This window comes from Vanessa tameamea, chromosome 16, assembly GCF_037043105.1.
Source record: "Vanessa tameamea isolate UH-Manoa-2023 chromosome 16, ilVanTame1 primary haplotype, whole genome shotgun sequence".
In the NCBI taxonomy this organism is placed as follows: Eukaryota; Metazoa; Arthropoda; class Insecta; order Lepidoptera; family Nymphalidae; genus Vanessa; species Vanessa tameamea.
The window spans coordinates 9,636,380-9,657,189 of NC_087324.1; positions in this window are offsets into that span (position 1 = coordinate 9,636,380).

The following is a 20,810-nucleotide window of genomic DNA, read 5'->3' on the forward strand; positions in this document are numbered from 1 at the left end:
TATCTAATATCTACATAATATAGAAATTTAAATTAAGCTTATAATAAATTTATAATGAGTTTAATAAAATAGTCATCTATATATAGGGAAGTATCACTCACTGATCAATCACGAAATCTCAGAAACTATAGAACCTACAAACTTGAAATTTGGCACGTAGGTTGCTTATAGAATGAAGATATTCGCTAAGAACGGATTTTACGAAGCTTCACCCTTAAGAGGGTAAAACGGGGAAATTTTTGTTTTATAAATTTCGCTTGAGTAAAGCTGCAGATTCAGCTAGTATTATATATAATACTAGCTGAATATATACGTAACGAAACTTATACAAAAAAGTAAGTAAATGTAATTGAATTATTTTTACTATGAGGAATAGCAAAAAATACTCGAATCCAAACTTCAATTTGAGGACAATAAAACTGCATCATTCGATTTTTGAAAAAGGAATACTCCTAGCCGGAATCGAAGCTGTTGATTATGAAAAAAATACAGCCTGTAATACTACACCATTCGATAGTGCCGCTAATAAGGAAATTCTGGGAAGTAATGTCATATGGCAAATTAAGGAAAATGTTGAATTCAAATGTAATATATCTTTTATTCATGCATCAACCGTACTTTATTCGAATATATTATTAATTCCCGCCGCACCATCTTAATCACAATATAATGTTCCAATTTCAAAATTTTAATATCTTCTCGCACTTGAAGGCCACATTTTTTTCTTTATACACAATTGGGATTGAAACTGTAAATGAATTGCGCCTAATAATTTTCATCGTTTCTTTGATTTCTAATTGACTACTAAAGTAAAAACCGTCCTGCATATAATACTGTATAATTATACAATAATATCACCAAAAGCCTGGAATTCTTTTTTACAGGTTCTTCGTCGAAGACAACTTTTAACTAAAAGTTGAACGATGTAAGGAAACATAGGTATAGGTTATAAAAAATATAACTGTTAATTGTTTTATATGCATATAAGATGTATGAAATAAGTATGACTGTAATAATACATAATAAATAATTTATAATAAATACCCGTATTCCCCTTAAACTTAAGGGGAAGATCTATGATACCATGGTCAGATCTGCTGTTCTTTATAGATCAGAGTGTTGGGTCACAAAAGGGATGAATGAAAGACAACTGCATGCAGCGGAGATACGAATGTTGAGAGGAACGTGTGGTGTTACGCGAATGGATAGAGTAAGGAATGAGTACATAAGAGGAAGTTTGAAAGTGGCACCGGTAACCGAGAAGTTATGTGGAAACCGGCTGTCATGGTATGGGCATGTTATGCGGAGGAATGAGGACCGTGTTGTGAGGAAGGTCTTAAGCATGAACGTGGATGGATATAGAGGAAGGGGACGACCAAAGAAACGATGGATGGATTGTGTGAAATACGATATGGCTGGAAATAATGTTACCTATGAGATGACGTCAGGCAAAAAAGCATGGAAGAAGAAGACATGCTTCGCCCCAAATGAAAATGGGATAAGGGCAGCAGGATGATGATGATGATGAAATAATTTATAATAAAACACTACGTAACATATGTAGGTAAATCCAAAGACACATACTCTATTAAGATCTTTTTCTAATACGAGGTTTATTTGTATGTATTTCTTAAACATATAATATAATAAAGCTTTTGATGGCTTTAAATATTTATTCCGCTTTTTGTATAACTTTTTGTAAAATATTTTTCTTTTTTACAGAAAGTACACTGTTCCTGAATCGAAATTCGTATACAGCCCGAGAGGAAAGAGCCAACACTACAGAATTTTGAAGATACATATCTCTAGTATTATTAAGTCTCTAATATTAATAAGATTATTGTAATAACAGATTTCAGGATTTTCAATTGAATATAAAAAGTATTTACTTCACTCACGAAGAAGCGCCTCTACAATTTAACCATAAAAACGAAAGTAATCATATAATTTAAATTGTACTTTTGCCGTCTCTTACGTTCATAAACCGAGGCACACTAAGATATCTTGTAAACGGAATTGTCACGCATTACAAATGGACGTCAATATTAAACGCCTTTATATATAACATTTACAAGAATATATCAAACAGTGGAATAATAACAGATTCATAAGTGCTCTTATACTTATAAAATTCGCTACAATGTATGAATCAGTTATCTCGTGGTTGCATAAATGACACAATTACCAGGATTTTCATGATTCATTAAGATTAAATAGTTCCGATACCACATCATTAACATTAGACGATGAGTCGTAATGTATGCGATAACCCTTAGTATTTATTGAAATGTAAAGTTTTAAAACATAATTCTTCGCAAAAACATAAAAAAAAACCTCAAAGCTTTAATTTCAATATTTTCATCTACAGTGCTAATTACAATTTATATTTAAACTAAGAAACTAAGGATAGAAATAGAAGAAATTATATCAAGCAAGTTTAATTAACTGATGTAATTATATTTATGTATATAAAGGACTTATACGACAAAACGCATATTGTAAGTTTTCATACGTATCCGGGGCACCGCTGAGACCAAGAGTTGTGAACAAGAGATAATGCAACTTCAACAAATAAAAAAATATATATTATAAGAATATCGTAATCATATTATTATTATAGTAGCGGATATATGATTTGTACAACAACTATTTTATTTTTTACATGTATACAATTCAGGCGTAACTATAAATAATTATATAACAAATTTACAAAAGTTTAGGATAGTTATATAAATATATTTTTTAATAAAAATCCCATAAGTCAAAACGAAATTATACATTCGTCTTATATAGTATTTAAGAAAAAATTGTTTTTTTTTTTAAAGATTTCACTGGCAGGAATTGTCGTGTAATAAAAAGGAGTTATACCCCCACCAGGCAACGTTTCTTACTCTTTCTTTTTCTTTTTGACCCTTTCTAGTATGACAGTTTCTCATATAACATTATTTAAACTTAATTTTTGTTTTAAGTTTTAATTCACTCGAGATTATTAGTAACAATTTTATTTATTGCCATTTAATTCTTCTCCAGCTTTGTTAATTTATTTAATCGTGACTGTTATTTAATACATAATATACTTCGTATTAAGTTTCAACCGGGTTTCGCAAAAAACATCTCTTGTTTGATACGGGAAGTCAATCATTATGAAATGTGCCACTTCTGCTGAACTCTCACATCTAAAATTTTATGCACTTGAGTAATATACGAGTCAGAGTTATGAGAAGTAAATGTAGCTACATAAAGACAAGCTCAGAATTAATGAGAATTATGTAATGATTCATTGCAATCTATTCATAACATTCATTAAACACTATTCACCAGATTATTTCAATAAAGATTAAAAAATAAGTTGTTAGAAAACCGACTAAGCTTTAATGGAAGTCACTGCCAACTTATTGAGATTTTCTTGATAGAAAAATCAGTAGCTGTTAGCTCGATCCGGGTATTGAACCAGGAACTCGGAATCTGCAGCCTTATTAGCAAGAAAGCTGAACAACAAGGTAGTCAGTCGTTTGAGATCTAATGCCTAGAGGGCATTTACAATTAAGGACAAATTCCTATTTGAATTCCGTGATTTTCCTAACAAATTTCTTATAATAGTCTCGACTATATCCGATATAACAATTGATTCCAAGCTCGTTCCAAACATATATCATCAAATATATTTGAATATATTCTGCAGCATACCCAAACTTGACTGAAATCATTGAATTGAAAGAAGTTCAGCAAACAAATTCACGTACAATAACTGATCAATTGGAATATCCCCAAAAAAGGATTTTTTAGAGCGCAAAGTTTTACCAAGAAATTAAGTCTTATATATTCATATTATCAGCCCGCAGTTACAAAGTCGAGAACCTATCAGTACAAAATAAATAAGATAAGTTCTACGCATCTGGATTCCAATGCATGGAGACAGTTTGTCTCTGAACAATAATAATCTAATTAAGGATAGAAAATTATTATGTGAAATTCAAAATCAAAAGAAATGCAAATTTATAATTAGTACATTTCCATATTCACATACCTTGACAGATGCACAGAATTTACATATTTATGACTTAAATGTATGTTTATACAATTTGAACCGACATTGTAGCAATGATTTTATGTTATTTGACATTAATAAATTCATATATAGATTTAAGTTGACAGAGGGTACTATGTACCTACCAATAAAGTCCAGAAGACAAATTGGTAACCTAATCACCGTAACAAGGCATATCACCGTAAGTTCACTGTCACCATTTCACTAGTGAAATAATAACCATCTATACGTACTCTGCACAGCTGTGTTGCGGTGTAAAGAATGAGTGGACTCGTTTAATTACTGATAAAAGAGATTTTTACATTTTTCATCCAATTGGCGGAATATGAGCGTTGTAACCAGTTTTCATTTCTAACTATGCAACTGTTTAAAGGTTCGCCTTTCAACTGGTTAAACCTCCAAGCCAATTAGGTTAATTAACTTAATTGCCTACCCAATAAAAAGTTTAAATATATTATTAATAAAACATCAATTCAACGGTACCACAATAGGTACCGTTGGTGGATTCAACAGGCCAGCGGCATCTTTAATCTAATTTAATGGTTGTATAATTATAATCTGTTGTGAGTCAGGCATTCTTAGGATTTTCCTTATAACGTTCAGTTTTTGCGTGGACCAAAAAAGGATGCAGACATTCAAAAAAAGTTTCAGGAACGATCACGTATCTAATTGGTGAACATTCTTATCTTTTGGCGATCTAATAATCTAATTTACTTTTTCATTTTCGATTTATTCAATCATGTTTCTTAGAAACGAAACGGACGGGTAATGTCACGCCTGGAAAGCAATAATTTTTGAATATTTTTATTTATAGAATATAGTGTTTATCTTAGTAAATAGATAAAGAGATAGATTATGCAAGCGTGTCCGGGTACCAGTCATTTGTTTACTCTTAACTTTGAAATGTGAGTGAACCAGTACAATAACGGACGTTGGAAATAGCTCCTTAGGTCGGTGCATATTCTTATAAGGATGAAATTATACAATAATATATTTAATCCTTAATGACATAGGTCTTTAAAATTAATTACAATTAGGCAAAGTAAAAACTGAATATTTAATAAATTTCTTAAATTAATAATTAAATATATATATAATGTAGTAAATAAATCCACTAGTAACACAGTTATTTGAAAGCAGTTTTTTTCGCTCTTAAAGTAAAATTAATTATAAGAATTAATTCATTGCAACATAAATAATTTCCACTTAGAAATCTAGTCAATTCTTATAAGATCAATTCTAGAAGTACTTTTCAAACTGGTCGGTTAACCAGCTATCAAAAATAAAGCAAATTCAAAAATGCTTAAGTTTTTGTATCTGAGGTATCATTGAACCGACGTGATTATTTTAGTACTTGCGCAATCATCCAATGAAACCAATTTAAGTTGAATGTCTGTTGTATTTAGAAGGTTTACGAGATCTAAATGTACATTTGTTAGCGAAATCGAGTGCCCGCCTGCTGTAGTAAGTTGCGGCTGGGCTTTTCTTTAAATATTAAGCTTTATTAGCTGAATCTATAAAGCTATTCAACCTTTAAACTAACTTCTCTTTGCATTTAAAGACACACAAAGTTGGTTTTAGTGCTTATAATTTTTAAGAAAACGTTAAATTAATTGAAGATTAATATATTGAATACATATAAATAATTTAAAAAAAAAATCCATTAGTAATTTTATTAAACAATAAAAACTATTAATTATTTTTTTTCTTTTACATATTTATTATAATTGTATTTTTCGCATAAAAAAGGTCTTATGTAAAATCGGTTTACTAGGAAAACAGAACATTATGGGACGAAAGTCACAGAAAACAACGACTATTTCTGTTTCATATTCCCATTAACATAATACGATATGCACTGTAGACTTATTTAAAATAAAAAACTTTCAATATATAGTAAAGAAATTCGGTCATGAATAGTCCTTTTGTTTTTAATATAAAGGGCTTTATTATTAAAACAACGGGCCCGTTGTATTGCGTGATGGATCTAAGGGCGTATTCATAATGAACGTAAAGTCGTATGAGCCATTTTTTTTACATACAAAAATAGTTTCTTTAACATTGAAACTGCTTAGTATATTATTACTTGAATCCTTATGAAACTCATTTTACAATGATTACAACATAAGCTGAGTGGTTTACCAATTTGGGCATCACATTCTCTGTGTCTTTTGTTATTTTGTATGTATGTGTTTCTATGATCTGACTGTAATACTGTTGTGTACCAGAATGAGGAAGACAGGCACATGGAAAATACAGTTTACAGCTCACTCAACAGATAATCTATATCCAAAAACGGGATAAAAAAACTACAGGCAAGCGGGATATTTTAATTCCCAAGGTTGGTGAGGCTATGTAAGGTTTTAATTATATTCAATGTTAAATTACGCCTTTATTATTATAAAAAAAACGCTTTTCATTGCTGAGCTGTATGTGATGAAACAAAAAAATCACCAAACTAGTTCGGGCGCTACATCCCTTCGTCCTTTATAACCATATTTCGTGCACGAATTCTCTTATTTGCATATTGTGCTTAATTCAATCCCTTAGATTTTTTCTAGCTGTTCTAATCGAACTTGGAAAAAACGAGCGAGGGTCATTTTTTTCTGATCTTAAAAAATCATTGTCATTACAATATATGGAAAAAAAAAATTCTTTACTTTGTTTCAAAAACATCTGCCGGTTATGATTTTACGAAATGTTAAGCATAAAAAAAAATATTTGCATTTTTCGTATTATTAAATTTAAATTCGTTAAGCGTTTGCATTGAGAGTTCAAATGCATGCATTTTTTGTTTAACAACGACCGTTTAATGTTAGTCTGGAATATGTACATACTTCTTTCAAATTTTCAATAATAACGATTAAAATATAATAGTAGCTGTTTATCTTTAGAAGAACACTTTTTCATATATATTATTATATATGAAAATATATTTTAAAATCATAAAATGTTGAAAATTTTTGCCGGGCTGCCAAAAGTCAAGTTTACTTCATTATAAATAAATAAATATAAATTGTGGACAACATCACATACATTACTCTGATCCCAATGTAAGTAGCTAAAGCACTTGTGTTATGGAAAATCAGAAGTAACGACGGTACCACAAACACCCAGACCCAAGACAACATAGAAAACGAATGAACTTTTTCTACATCGACTCGGCCGGGAATCGAACCCGGGACCTCAGAGTGGCATACCCATGAAAATCGGTGTACACACTACTCGACCACGGAAGTCGTCATTATAGACGTGGCGATATTCTAATAGACTACAAAAAAATTACGGATATAAAGTTTACAAACACAACAATAGAAAGGAGCTGCAATGTTGCTTAAGAACATACAGGATGTCGTAAAAACCAAAGGCTGAATATTCCAGGTGTGCGAAGTTCAAATCATGATGATCCACTGAAAAAATGTCATCTTCATTTATCTTTAGTTTTTATAACACGCTGTATACATAATCTGTTTCAATTTTATTATTCAATAATATCGATATTAGTGTCATTCGACGAAAAATTCAAATGTCAAATGCCATGTCATAAAATATACACCGTAACTAAATTCAAAGTTTTATTTCATTTCACAAGAAACCGGTTTCCATTTCTAGTTAACAGCTAATAGTTTTTAAGTGATGTAAAAAAACATATTAAGTTTAAAAGCTGCAGCAAAACCCCTTTACGTACTCATAAGGAAATCGCTAACATATAGACTTTTTATTGTTCAATTACAGCTTACGAGTAACTATTTGTTGAGTCAAACTATCCAAAGAACTTATATCAAATGAAATTTCATACCTTACCAAGTATGTACTGCCTGTATCATTCTATACATATAATAAAATTGGAGTGTCTGTTTGTAATATTAAAATAACCCATTTTTATCAAATGTATACATAGGTATGTATACACGGTACATATACCAAAATAACATTTTTTACAATTTTTGTCTGTTTGTCTGTCTGTTTGTTCCGGCTAATCTCTGGAACGGCTGGACCGATTTCGATGGGAATTTCACTGGCAGATAGCTGATGTAATAAGGAGTAACTTAGGCTACTTTTGTTTTAGAATTATATGTAAAATAATAATAAAGTCGCGCTTTTTTATTAAATTCAAACGCGCACGAAGTCGCACTGCTAGTTATAAATACCGGCGAGTCCCACATACTCCCCCCCACTTCCACGTGGGAGAAAGGCGTAACGCGTTTTTCCAGCGAAAAAAAAAAAGTGTTAAGGCCCCTTAGGTAGTTAGTTTTGTCTTAGAATAAACTCTGTCTAATTTAATAAGCAGTTTGAGCGTAATATGCTATATCCTGGAAAGATTCTAGCAATTTGATAAGTAGCTGTAATTATTGCGATATTCTCGCTTAGTCGTATAATTATAATATAAGCGGTGCGTCTCCCATTAAACCTTACTTACATAAGTACATACATACACACGTAGATAGTACTACATACGTATGGAAACTACGGTCGTTGATTATTGTCGGAAATAATTGCTTTTTACGTTTCCACATTCAAAACGTGGTATCTTATTAGTAATAAATTAATTCCAGATAGGCTGGCCAAATACCATGTTAATCACGCTCGAACGGCTGGACGAATTATATTTGGTATAGGCCTATTATGACGTGAATTTAGAATCTCACGTTGACACACAACGTTCGGGTCAATGCAGGAAGAAGTTGATATTCGAACGATATTTGATTGTGAATTATTATGACACAGTACGTTCCAAAGGTTTATTATTATCCCGCTAAAGAGGCGATGTGAGCTCATTTGCAAGAAATCCTTGAACGAAGACTGCGAGTTACAACTCGGGCAATTTACTGAGCTTTTAGTGATATGTTTAATTTGGGTGTATAATTCGACGGCAAAGAAAGACACGTTGTGCAGATCTATATCTGCTGTTGTTGTGAGTTACCTCTAACCCTTCCACTCAAGACAAAATGAGACAGAATGTTACTTTAATTTACTTTCACATCCTAAACTTTATTTTAACAAAAACGATAATCACAATAGCGACAAAGTCATGATTGTGACGTCAAAAATATCTGACGTCACTACGAGTTGTATACTAAACATTTGACCAATTGAAATGGAATTGTGGCTTGTCAAAATGGTGTATTTAATTTAGTCCAACCAGGGCCGCGAATGATTCTTAATTGAAGACACTTTGATAGTATATCTTTGATCGCCGTTCTTCGATTGGACGGGAGCTGTTCTTGGCTAGACTCTCACAAGAAATTAATTTTAATTATCACGTTTACGCATAATGAGACATAAGTTAGTAAGCTGGCTAAGTGTTTTACGCTGCAGGGATTCCGTACTATTTATTTATCTGTTTGACGAATATATTTACGTGATTTTTTTTTTTCTAACAATGGCTTTAGGTATATGGCACAACAAATATTTGGTGTATTATTATATTTTCTTTAAAGTATTGTAAGGTATCAACTTTTCTCTTCGAGGGTGTTTGAAGAACACAGGTTAAATTGGATTTTTTTTTAATATTTAGGAGCATTATATTCAAAAACTACCACCAGTTCGTAAGGTAACACCTCTGACCAGAGCAGATCTGGCGAAAGAACTAGCAGAATTAATGTTGTGTGAAAAATGTAGGTTTGCAATAAATATTTGCTGAGATCTACAGACAGAAAGTCACAGTTACGTTTTGCTATCGACTTCACGGAACCCTAAAAACATAAAATAATTATATGCTAAAAAAATATGTTTAATAATATTTGTTTTTACATAAAATAATAAATAGGTATATATCCTAGAACCTGAAACTTGAATTTGGATATATTTTTGACACGAAATGTTTTTATGCTTAATGGATGTAATTTACAGCGGCAAGTATAATTAAATTATTGCTTGTGATTAAGGCCTTAGAACAAGCAATTAATAATTTTACCATGGAAGTGACATCGATCGAATTAGTAAGATTTTTAAATTGCTAATTATAAAATGTTTATGTATTTTAATATTATTATTATATATAACTTAATCAGATATAATTTATAAACAAGTTTATTTTATATAAACATTTCGTTGATTGCATTTTTGATTTTCTTTAGAATATTTTTGGTTTTACTTGGTGTTTTGGCTTTTTGAGAGTCCATCTGGGGGGGGGGGTACCACCGACTCATTATGTTATTCTACCTTAACTAACAATTCTAACTTAGTATTCTTATGTTCCGGTTTGGAGGGTAAGTACGTTAGTGTAACTGGCACAGGAGAAATAATATCTTAACCTCAAGATTGATGGCGCCTTGGCGATGCAAGGAATGTTTAGTATTTATTGCAGCACTAATAATTATGGTCGATGGCGACCACTTACCATCAGGTGGTCCATTTGCTCGTCCACCTATACATAAAAAGCTGTATTAAAATATTGATAAAAAAGAGTACATTCATTTTAAGTCATTTCTATTATAACCCCCGTTTGGAATAACATATCAAAACACATATAAAGTATATAACTAATTATAGATCCTTAAATATATTATTTAATTTTTCAAAACGATTCAATTTACATTTTCATATTGAATTTAACACGACCATTTATGTTAAAACTAGCATTAAGGTTTTAACGACTAAATGGGTTCGAAGGAATGAGCTTAAACTCCCAAAGGTCAATAATCCGAATCAAAATAGTTTATATATATTTTTATAACATAAATATGTTTTTAATATATTTCAGATTTTTTTCTATTTAACATACATATAGAACTTTACATGGTGCAACATTTTTTTGTCTGTATAGTGTACTTACAAGGCGTACTTACGCCTTGTTGCTCTAGCTCGTCTTGGGTTCAAACCCCGATTAGGGTCAATAAATAGTTATTGTATAATCAAGAAAGCCTCAATAGCAGGCCGTAGTTCGGAAGTGAGCAATGTAGTAAACTCGATTGCCTTGGATTGTATGCATTTTGCTGTGAATTTTCTATTGGCGCGCTTTGGGGGTAATACCGAGTAGTATGTATGAAACAAGCATAATGTTCTCATAGGTCGTCATGCCTTAACATAATATTATTATCCTAAGCAAATCGCCATTTTATTTAATCGTAAATTCTCCCAATAACCACCAGTTTCGATATATCATATCTAGTAGGCGTCCCGTAACGGACGCATTTTTTTATTTACATATAAGTTATGAAACCCTAAAGTAATAGTTTTGGGGTTAAGTTTCGAGATGCCCTAAAATGTTAATTTGTTATTTTGCATACACTTGTGAAACTATATCTGTATAAATGTTCAGTTAAACTTATTTAAATAAGTATTGTGCAACTGTGAATACCTCAGCTTCCGAGTTCTCATAGGGCTCCCTAAGATTTCGCGGCGAATTTGCATAAGCACGTGGGAAGTGTTCGAGAATAAGCCACAGTCAGTTCTACGATTTCAACAAAACATGAATACATTAGACGATTTCAATGAATGTTTAATTGTATAACTTATCCTACATTATATATGCTAAAGTGTATGTTTGTGCGTTTGTTACTTAATCACGCTCGAACGGCTGGACGAATTATATTTGGTATAGGCCTATTATGACGTCAATTTATCGTAAGTTAAGTAAGTCTTTTATAACTCTAATGTCGGATTATTATTTTCAAGGAACGACTCGTTTTGCTTACGGATAGTAGATCTTACTTAGATGTTAGATCTTATCTATGAAGCATAATTCAAAAGCGTCCCAATAAATTACGTTTCTTGAGTTTCGAACTCGCATGTTAAGTGTCGTATAGAAACGACTTGAAAGGCTCGTCACTTGTAACTCAGAAACGGTTACTGATGTAATAAACTCAAACCGTTTCTCGATTTACAGTAACGAGTCGTTAAATCAAGTGTACATAAAATTAATTATGTTTGAAATACACTAATACCATTTACCATTAGTAGGGTTTTGTGCTCATAGCCTTATAGACTGTAGCCTAGCCTTACAGTTGGGTGTCTTAGGTTGTGGTCGTTGTGGTATTGGGACTGAAAAATATTATAGTTGAGATTATAAATAGTTAAATCTTCGATAAACAAAAAACATTGTTAAAACTTTCATTAATACTTATAAAATCGTATTTCCTTCTTTATATCTATAGTGGAGTGTCTAGAGCGTCAAAATCATACAAACCTCGGACTTTTGTTACAGTGGATAAAAAAATAAATAAAAAAAATTGAATGTTTAGCTAATAACATAAATAAAAAAGTTTACCCATTGAAAGTTTGTGGTTTTGATTTTTTTTTTTAAATTATTGATTCACTTAGTATGAGGCATTTAAGGCAGTAAAATGATTTTTTATATCAAAATTAAGTTAATTTATATTTTTCTATACCTAAGCTTAATAAGTGGGAAAATGGAGTAATTCAATGATAATCGAAAATAAGTAACATATACTACACACAATCAAAACTGCTGTGCCTAGAAATTTATAATATAAGCATCCGCTACAAAAAATATTTTTCGAATTTTAACTTTTTAATTTTTTTTACCCTTAGTTTGCTATTATTAAAAGGTCTTTAAAGTGTATAAAACTACAAACATTCTGAGATCAAATTAAAATGGATTAAATTCTTTAGTATTTCCAACTGCTAGTTTTATAATATATTAATTTATTCGGAATCCTCATACAAATAAGCAAGATTGTTACGAAATTTCTTTTATATATATTTTAGGGTATGTTAATATCGTATACATACCTAATGAGATAAGTATACTCGGATGCGTCAATTCAATTAAGGTTATTGAACCGTAATTTATTACATTACAACTTACTAGTGGTAGTGCCACACTGCATACCTTCGGGTTGCAGCCGAATGGGCCGGCACGCCCGGGGAAGTACCACTCTCTCACTTAAAATCGGCGTAAAGTGGTAGCTATGCTACCGCGTTTCGTTTGGTATGTGAGAGTCCCGGAGGCCCGATCCCCCTCCCCCCGAAAACATAATGGTTGTGCAGAATTTGGTTTCATTACCGCAGGAGGGTACCATCGGCGACTGCGATGGAGAATCCCTCTCTTGGCATCCATGCTCAGGACGTACACCACCTGAGCAGGAATGCCCAGGCTGCCCTTCGAATTCTGGAGGGGGCAATTTTGCGCTCGCCACTGTTCGGGGCAAGCGGAGCAGGCATCATAAGGCAACCCCTACCACCCACACTGTGGACTTCTGCAACATAAGGGGACTCAACTCCAACTTGAAAACCGTTCATTTTCAAAAAAACACCATTTGTCGCATCTCCACGATTTGAGAAAATTCCATTAGCTGCCAGAACTAGTATCGGAATACTTGGCGTCGATATTTCGAGCCTCGTTCAGTTTCGTGGTCAATTGGAAGGCAAAGCCAAATTGGCATCAAAAAAGCTCGGTGTGCTCAGCAAGGCAAGACAGTATTTCACGTCGACCCATCGTCTAAGACTCTACAAGGCACAAATTCGGCCACACATGGAGTACTGCTCTCATCACCTCTGGGCGGGTGCTCCCCAGTACCAGCTCCTTCCATTCGACCGTATCCAACGTAGAGCGGCTCGAATTATCGACGATCAAGCCCTTTCCGATCTGCTTGATCCTTTGGCTTTGCGTAGAGATGTTGGATCGCTCTGCATCTTCTATAGAATTTATCACGGGGAATGTTCCGAGGAATTGTTCGGATTAATCCCGGCTGCTGAATTTCACCTTCGGACATCTCGTCAAAATTCAAAATATCACTTACACTACCTAGATGTCCGAAAATCCACAACAGCGCGATTTTTAAGACATTTTCTGCCTCGCACAACCACTCTGTGGAACCAGCTTTCGCCGGCGGTTTTTCCGAACCGATACGACTTAGGAACCTTCAAGAAAAGAGCGTACTCCTTCCTGAAAGGCCGGCAACGCACCTGCAAGCCCCCCGGTGTTGCAGATGTCCATGGGCGGTGGTAGTCACTTTCCATCAGGTGAGCCTCCTGCTCGTTTGCACCTATAACATATTTGTAAAAAAATATAATAAATAATACAAGTGAATTTTGAATATAAAGTAATTAAAAATGTTCGTATCAATATTTTTATTTTATGTCATATTGTGTATTATTTTGTGTCGTAGAATATATTTTGATTGCGGTATAATCTGCTAAAATTTATATTATTGAAGTACATACTTATATATTTTGTTCGTTTAACATTATTATAATATCGTAGTGGAATTCAGAAAGACATTAATATATTTTCATGAAATTGTTTACAAAATAGAACAAAATATCTTAAATTGCAATAAGGTAACTGTATACTACTTTTGTCATACCCACACAAATATTACATATTTATTATTCGGCATGAAACTAATACATACTCAACTTATACCATATAAAACAAGTTACCAAAACAATATTAATATAAAACGTACGTGTTACTAATATAAAAATAACATTAAATTTAAAAAAATGTAGATACTAATTTGTTATTTATCAAATTTATCAGTTTGACTAGTTTAGTTATATCTGGTGAACATATTTAAATTTAGAACCGAGAGTAGAGACTAAAACATCTAAATCTTGACAAATATTTACAGGTTTCTACAAGTTCTAACACGGTCAAGCACAATTCTTTATTGATGTGCTTGATTTGTGCTTATAATTAATCTCAGCGATGTGCTCAATGTAAACGAAAACATTTCTCCCTTGGCCTCCACATTTACAGGATATTCCTTTTGCTTTGTATAAATACAAATGTATCTGAGAAAGAAAAAATTGATGTACGACGAAATTAGTATTATAGAAAATAGTATATTAAATGAGTAAATAACGACGTCGAGACGAATAAGTGAATTAAATAAAAACTTTTTGAAGAATAGCCAATAAGAGAACACTTTACCTTATTAAAAATAATTCTAAAATTATGAAACTATATCAGATACTTGAAATGACTTATATAATTATTATTATATTTATAACTCACTAAACTGATTCCAAAAGCCGCACAATCAAATCATCCATTACCTACATTCGCGACCCACCCACATCCCGCAAAAAAGCACCCCCATACAAGGGCGCAATGCAAAGTCGCCCTATGCCAATCAATCGTGACATCGAATCACGATTGGACCAGGTCCCCTAACAACAACCATTATAAAATGATCCGCTAAAATCCAACGAACATACGAATTGTGACTCTTTATACATGGAAGCCAAAGGGAGCGACAGGTCTCAACAAGATGGCGATACAACACGTGTGGTGCAATAAAAGTTTTATTTTCCCTGATTTCCCCTATTTCGGGAATCCTCGGCTCATCCCGGGGGAGCTTGTCCAATCAAATTAAATCCGCGATTGACATTGCGGCGTTTGAAATTCGAATTGTTTTTATGGTATCGTAATTATCGTAATGCTTGAATGGACGACGTATATTTTATTTAATATATGTTTTATTATTTTAAATGATTCACTACTATTATATTACAATAATTATTATTATATTATAATTATTAGGCTAACTGTCGTCTATTTATAATATATATAAATAAAATAAAAAAATATGTAAATAGTATTTAAAATTGTATTAATAAGACTACCGAAAATATTACTTATTACCAAATGCCTCGCAGCTCATTTTTATTTTTCTTTCTTAAAAACTTATAGATTAAATAACTAAATAATCCTACTTAATTATCCTGGGATATATATAAAATATGGTATATTCATAGATTGTAACTGACGGATTTTCGGTGAATTATATTTTGAAATTAATATTTGTTTATAGGTAATTCTATTTTTAAACTGTTTTCTAAAATAAAATAAAACTTAGCCTCAAATCAAAAGGTGCGTTCACATCAGCTGCACTGACTAGTAATAAATATTCCAAGGACACATATGAAACACCTTCAATTCACTAGATTTCACCAAATTGTTAATTAATTTTTAACCATTCACCTGCTTGTCCTTATGTTAAATATTAAAGTTTAAAAATAATTTCCCCACCCCTGCTTAATATTATAAGTGAGGAAGTTTGTCTGTAACTATAGAACCGAATTATTATTTAAAATAAAGCATAACTATATCATTTGAATAACTTTAAGCGTTGCGAGACTGTTAAGGAAATTTGGTCAAATAATATAAGCGCAATCTCAGGTGCACTCTGTTCTTCTCTACTCAAACAAATGGAGAGACTTAGACACAAATAGAGATAAGAGGATCAATTCTATTAATTTATAACGGTTATAATATGTTCTCGAATCTATTTCTCCCAAAAATAACTGCAGTGCGATTCTGTAAGAAATCACTTTGTATCTCACTCGTGAAATGATAGGTGTATAAATTTAAAATTATTATACTCAATGTCGTATATCACAATCGGATGTTTCACGTTGTTCGAGTCAATTAAAAAGTTCTTAACCCTGGACTGCTATTGAATTTATTAACAATTAAAATTAAATAACATTTTATTGGCGCGATCCGGAATTAAATAACTTTTTATTGGCGCGATCCGGAATTATAAATCGCATGTTCTGGTTTTGCGGTGTCATAAGCTAGAAGCAGGTCTTGAAATGGTCTCTCTCCTCTTGTGCTGAATGTTTGCAACACAATAGTGGTAAGCACCATCATCTACATTGGTAAACCAACAATCCTCAGTTCTTATTTACTAGATAAATATTTATTTTTTATTTTTTTGCCTAATTGCAATAAAATTTAACTCAAGCGATTATGCGACGATATAAAACTGTTGTTCGATAGTAATCGTATATTTCGGTTATAAAATTATATAAACATATTAATGGCAAGATGTTCAATAGTCTATGAATAAATTAATATGAAATTCAATTATTTAAATATATGATAAGATGTTTCGTTGACAAAATAATTCCAACTAATATAATTGTAAAAAAAAAATATTGACCGGTTATAACCGGTTCATATTCTGTATTATATAAATTATTTAAAAATTACGTTCGAAATTTAAAAAAAAAATGTATAATGCATATTTGATTACTGAATTATACACGCAAATTTATTTAACATTTGCTGATAAAATTATTCTAAATTTTTTATCGATATAGGCAATTCATTTAAATATAATTGCTTATTCTGTAAGAACATACTCGTAGCTCACCTAAGAACACGATTGTGAAATGTTAAAAAGTTATAAGTGACATGTCAATGTATAGTTATAGTCATATAATAATTATTACGTGGAAAATATGATTTTATTGATGGAGCGAAATTTACAAATCAAATTCAGTGTCAAAAATTCTAGATCTCAGTTCTATGAATATTTTTTTATGTGGAATCACAATTGGCGCGTTTAGGGGGTAAGACCAACAGCTATCCCGTGACGATAAACGAGACGACGTTCTCTTATACCTCCTCTACGCGCTCTCTTCACCTCTGTGAACTATATACGTCGCTATATATAATATAACATTACATTACATTAGCAGCCTGTAAATTTCCCCCTGCTGGGCTAAGGCCTCCTCTCCCTTTCAGGAGAAGGTTTGGACCATAATCCACCACGCTGCTCCAATGCGGTTTGGTGGAATACACATGTGGCAGAATTTCGTTGAAATTAGACACATGCAGGTTTCCTCACGATGTTTTCCTTCACCGCCGAGCACGAGATGAATTATAAACACAAATTAAGCACATGAAAATTCAGTGGTGCCTGCCTGGGTTTGGACCCGAAATCATCGGTTAAGATGCACGCGTTCTAACCACTGAACCATCTCGGCATAATCTCGGATATAATATTAATAAAGATTTATTTATTTATTTATTTAACGAAACTGTATATTTTATTTATTACTATTAATTATTAATACTTATTGCCGGGTGACTGTGATGACCACAATTAAAGGAGAAGAACTATTTAATCTCCTCGTAAGTGTTGACACTTATCCGACAGTGACACTGAACGCGTCACCAACCTTGGGATCTAAGATGTTACGTCCCTCGTGCCTGTAGTGACACCGGCTCACTCACCCTTAAAACCGGAACACACGAACACAAAATATTGTTGTTTAGCGGTATTGTACAGGACGAGTAGCTACCCGGACGGATACACAGGACAATACAGGTAAGGTACCTTAATTAAGTACTTAAATTATGTATCAAGCTCTACATATATAGTAAATTAAATATTAATATTAATCCGTAAGAATTCCCTTCCCTATTAATATATATGAGTTTACATTTTTAAACGTACTATTTGGGATATTTGGGATATTCTAAAGTTCAATTTTAAGCAAAACTGAGGAAAATTAGGCATCATAATAAGATCTTTAAGAAGAATAGACTGGACGAAATGTCAAATAAAATTCCTTTATTCAATATAGAAGCATTACACTTACTTATTGATTGTCAAATTAAACATTATAACTATTATTAATAATTTATATACATTTTTTTTATTGACTCAATAGTGTATTTTATTACTATTAATTACTGTATACTTGGCGGTAGGGCTTTGTTCAAGTCCGTCTGGGTAGGTACCACCCACTCATCAGATATTCTACCGCCAAACAGCAGTACTCAGTATTGTTGTGTTCCGGTTTGAAGGGTGAGTGAGCCGGTGTAACTACAGGCACAAGGGACATAACATATTAGTTCCCAAAGTTGGTGGCGTATTAGTGATGTAAGGAATGGTTAATATTTCTTACAGCAACATTGTCTATGGGCGGTGGTGACCACTTACCATCAGGTGGCCCATTTGCTTTATGATATCTGTAGGCGATCGACGCCTACAGATATCATTAAAAAATATATATATTTGTATAAATACCATTTTCGTATTTATATTATAGACCAACAAACAGGACAATTTTTAGAGGCGCCTTTGAGTTATATCGCTTTAATTGCACAAATATGGCAAATAGGTTTATCGTCTACTTTACACAGCAATCAAGTATGACAAATATTTACATTGACCGCACACATGATTCGCCTTAATATCACTGTTGTTGCAATATTTTGTTATATTTGAGCTATTTACGGTTTCAGTCCACGTAATAATGACGTTTTAATTCATATTTACGAACTAAGTAAAATGTGATTTTTGTCGAATAACAAATATTCGTAAAACTTGATTAGCTAGTTTGTGTGGCGCCGACCTAAACATTGTTTTAGAAGGAACGCTGATCGCTGCGGGGTATCCATATAAAAAAGTTTCAATTGTATGAAATCTGGTTCGTTTTAATAACACGTTTGGACACATGTGGCCTATAATCCTTCCTGGATAACAAAAGGGCGACGCAAGCTATAACGACCCGTATTGTTTTGAAAATAAGGGCGATATTAGAATCTGGTAACGTGATGAGATCTTCGAATGTTTTTTAAAATGTTTGCAATTTATTTTCAAGGTCAGTCTCACTTATGTACATTGAAATGCAGTAAATTATAATGATTGAAGTTCACTTATGATGAATAAAAACCGGTATACAGATTTACGGCTAAAAAATTCTAAAGATTAAATTAAAAAAAAAAAAAATCCGTAGTCTACCGACAGGTTCGTGAATATTTTTTTTCCTAATAGCAATAATTATTATCTTACGTTTCGTTTTAATTTGTCAGCTCTTAATAAAGAAGACTAAGTATTTAGAAAATTTATCACCTGCATAAAATATTCGATAGATTTATATCTATCGATATATCGTTATCTAAGATAAATATCGATATCGATATTATTTAACAACAACGTAATTAAGAATAACTATTGAATTTCTTAACGATTTTTATCAGTACTCGATAGAATCTATCTTCTGAACCGGAACCTATCAATTTAATTTATTAATGAATACACTGCACCAATCAACAAATAATTACAGTAAAATATATAATCTTGTATTTAATGTCTTATTTAATCTGCGGAGTTTTATTACAGAAACGAATAACCAGCTTTAGGAAGGATGTAGAGACTTTGCGGAGATGAAAACGTAGTTACAAGTCTATCTTTACCTCTCGTTGTAAATAATACTCATAAATCTACAAAGGGAACCATAATTTTCCTATTAAATATTACGCCATTTCTATTCGTTTGCTTCAGCTTGGATTTTACGCTGATGTTATTATCAAACGTGTGCTAAAATCTTGATTTGAAAATGGATTCTGTAATCAAATTGCACTAAGATGTTGTTGAAAATAATGAAACGTATTGTTTTCTAATTTAAGACGAAGGTTTTTGAAAGGAGTTATTTTATTAAACAATTAAATTTCTTAAGTATTTTTTTTTGTCATTATAATATGTCGAAATGAAATTAAGAAAAATAATTCGATATAAAGATCTCTGTTATTATTAAGTCAAAGTCAGAATCATACAGCTACAAGATGTTCAGCAAAACATTTGCCATTTTAAAAAGAAATAAATATAAATATTGGACAACATCACATACATTACTCTTGTGATATAGAAAATCAGAAGTAACGACGGTACCACAAACACCCAGACCCAAGACAACATAGAAAACGAATGAACTTTTTCTACATCGACTCGGCCGGGAATCGAACCCGGGACCTCGGAGTGGCGGACCCATGAAAACCGGTGTACACACTACTCGACCACGGAGGTCATCAAAAAAAATTACTAGAGATATAAAATCGTTGTTTCAATAATCGACGTTTTTCAAACAATGTTTATGAATTTAAGCGTATAATATGATTCATACACGTATTTTGATTGATGAAATGTAGCACCCATTGAGTTTCTCGCCGGTCCGGTAAGATCTGCGGTCCGAGGCGATCAAAAAGTTCTAGTAAGAGTTTACTTGAAAATAGTATATTTTGATTTCATAAAGCACGTCAGCGTTACGT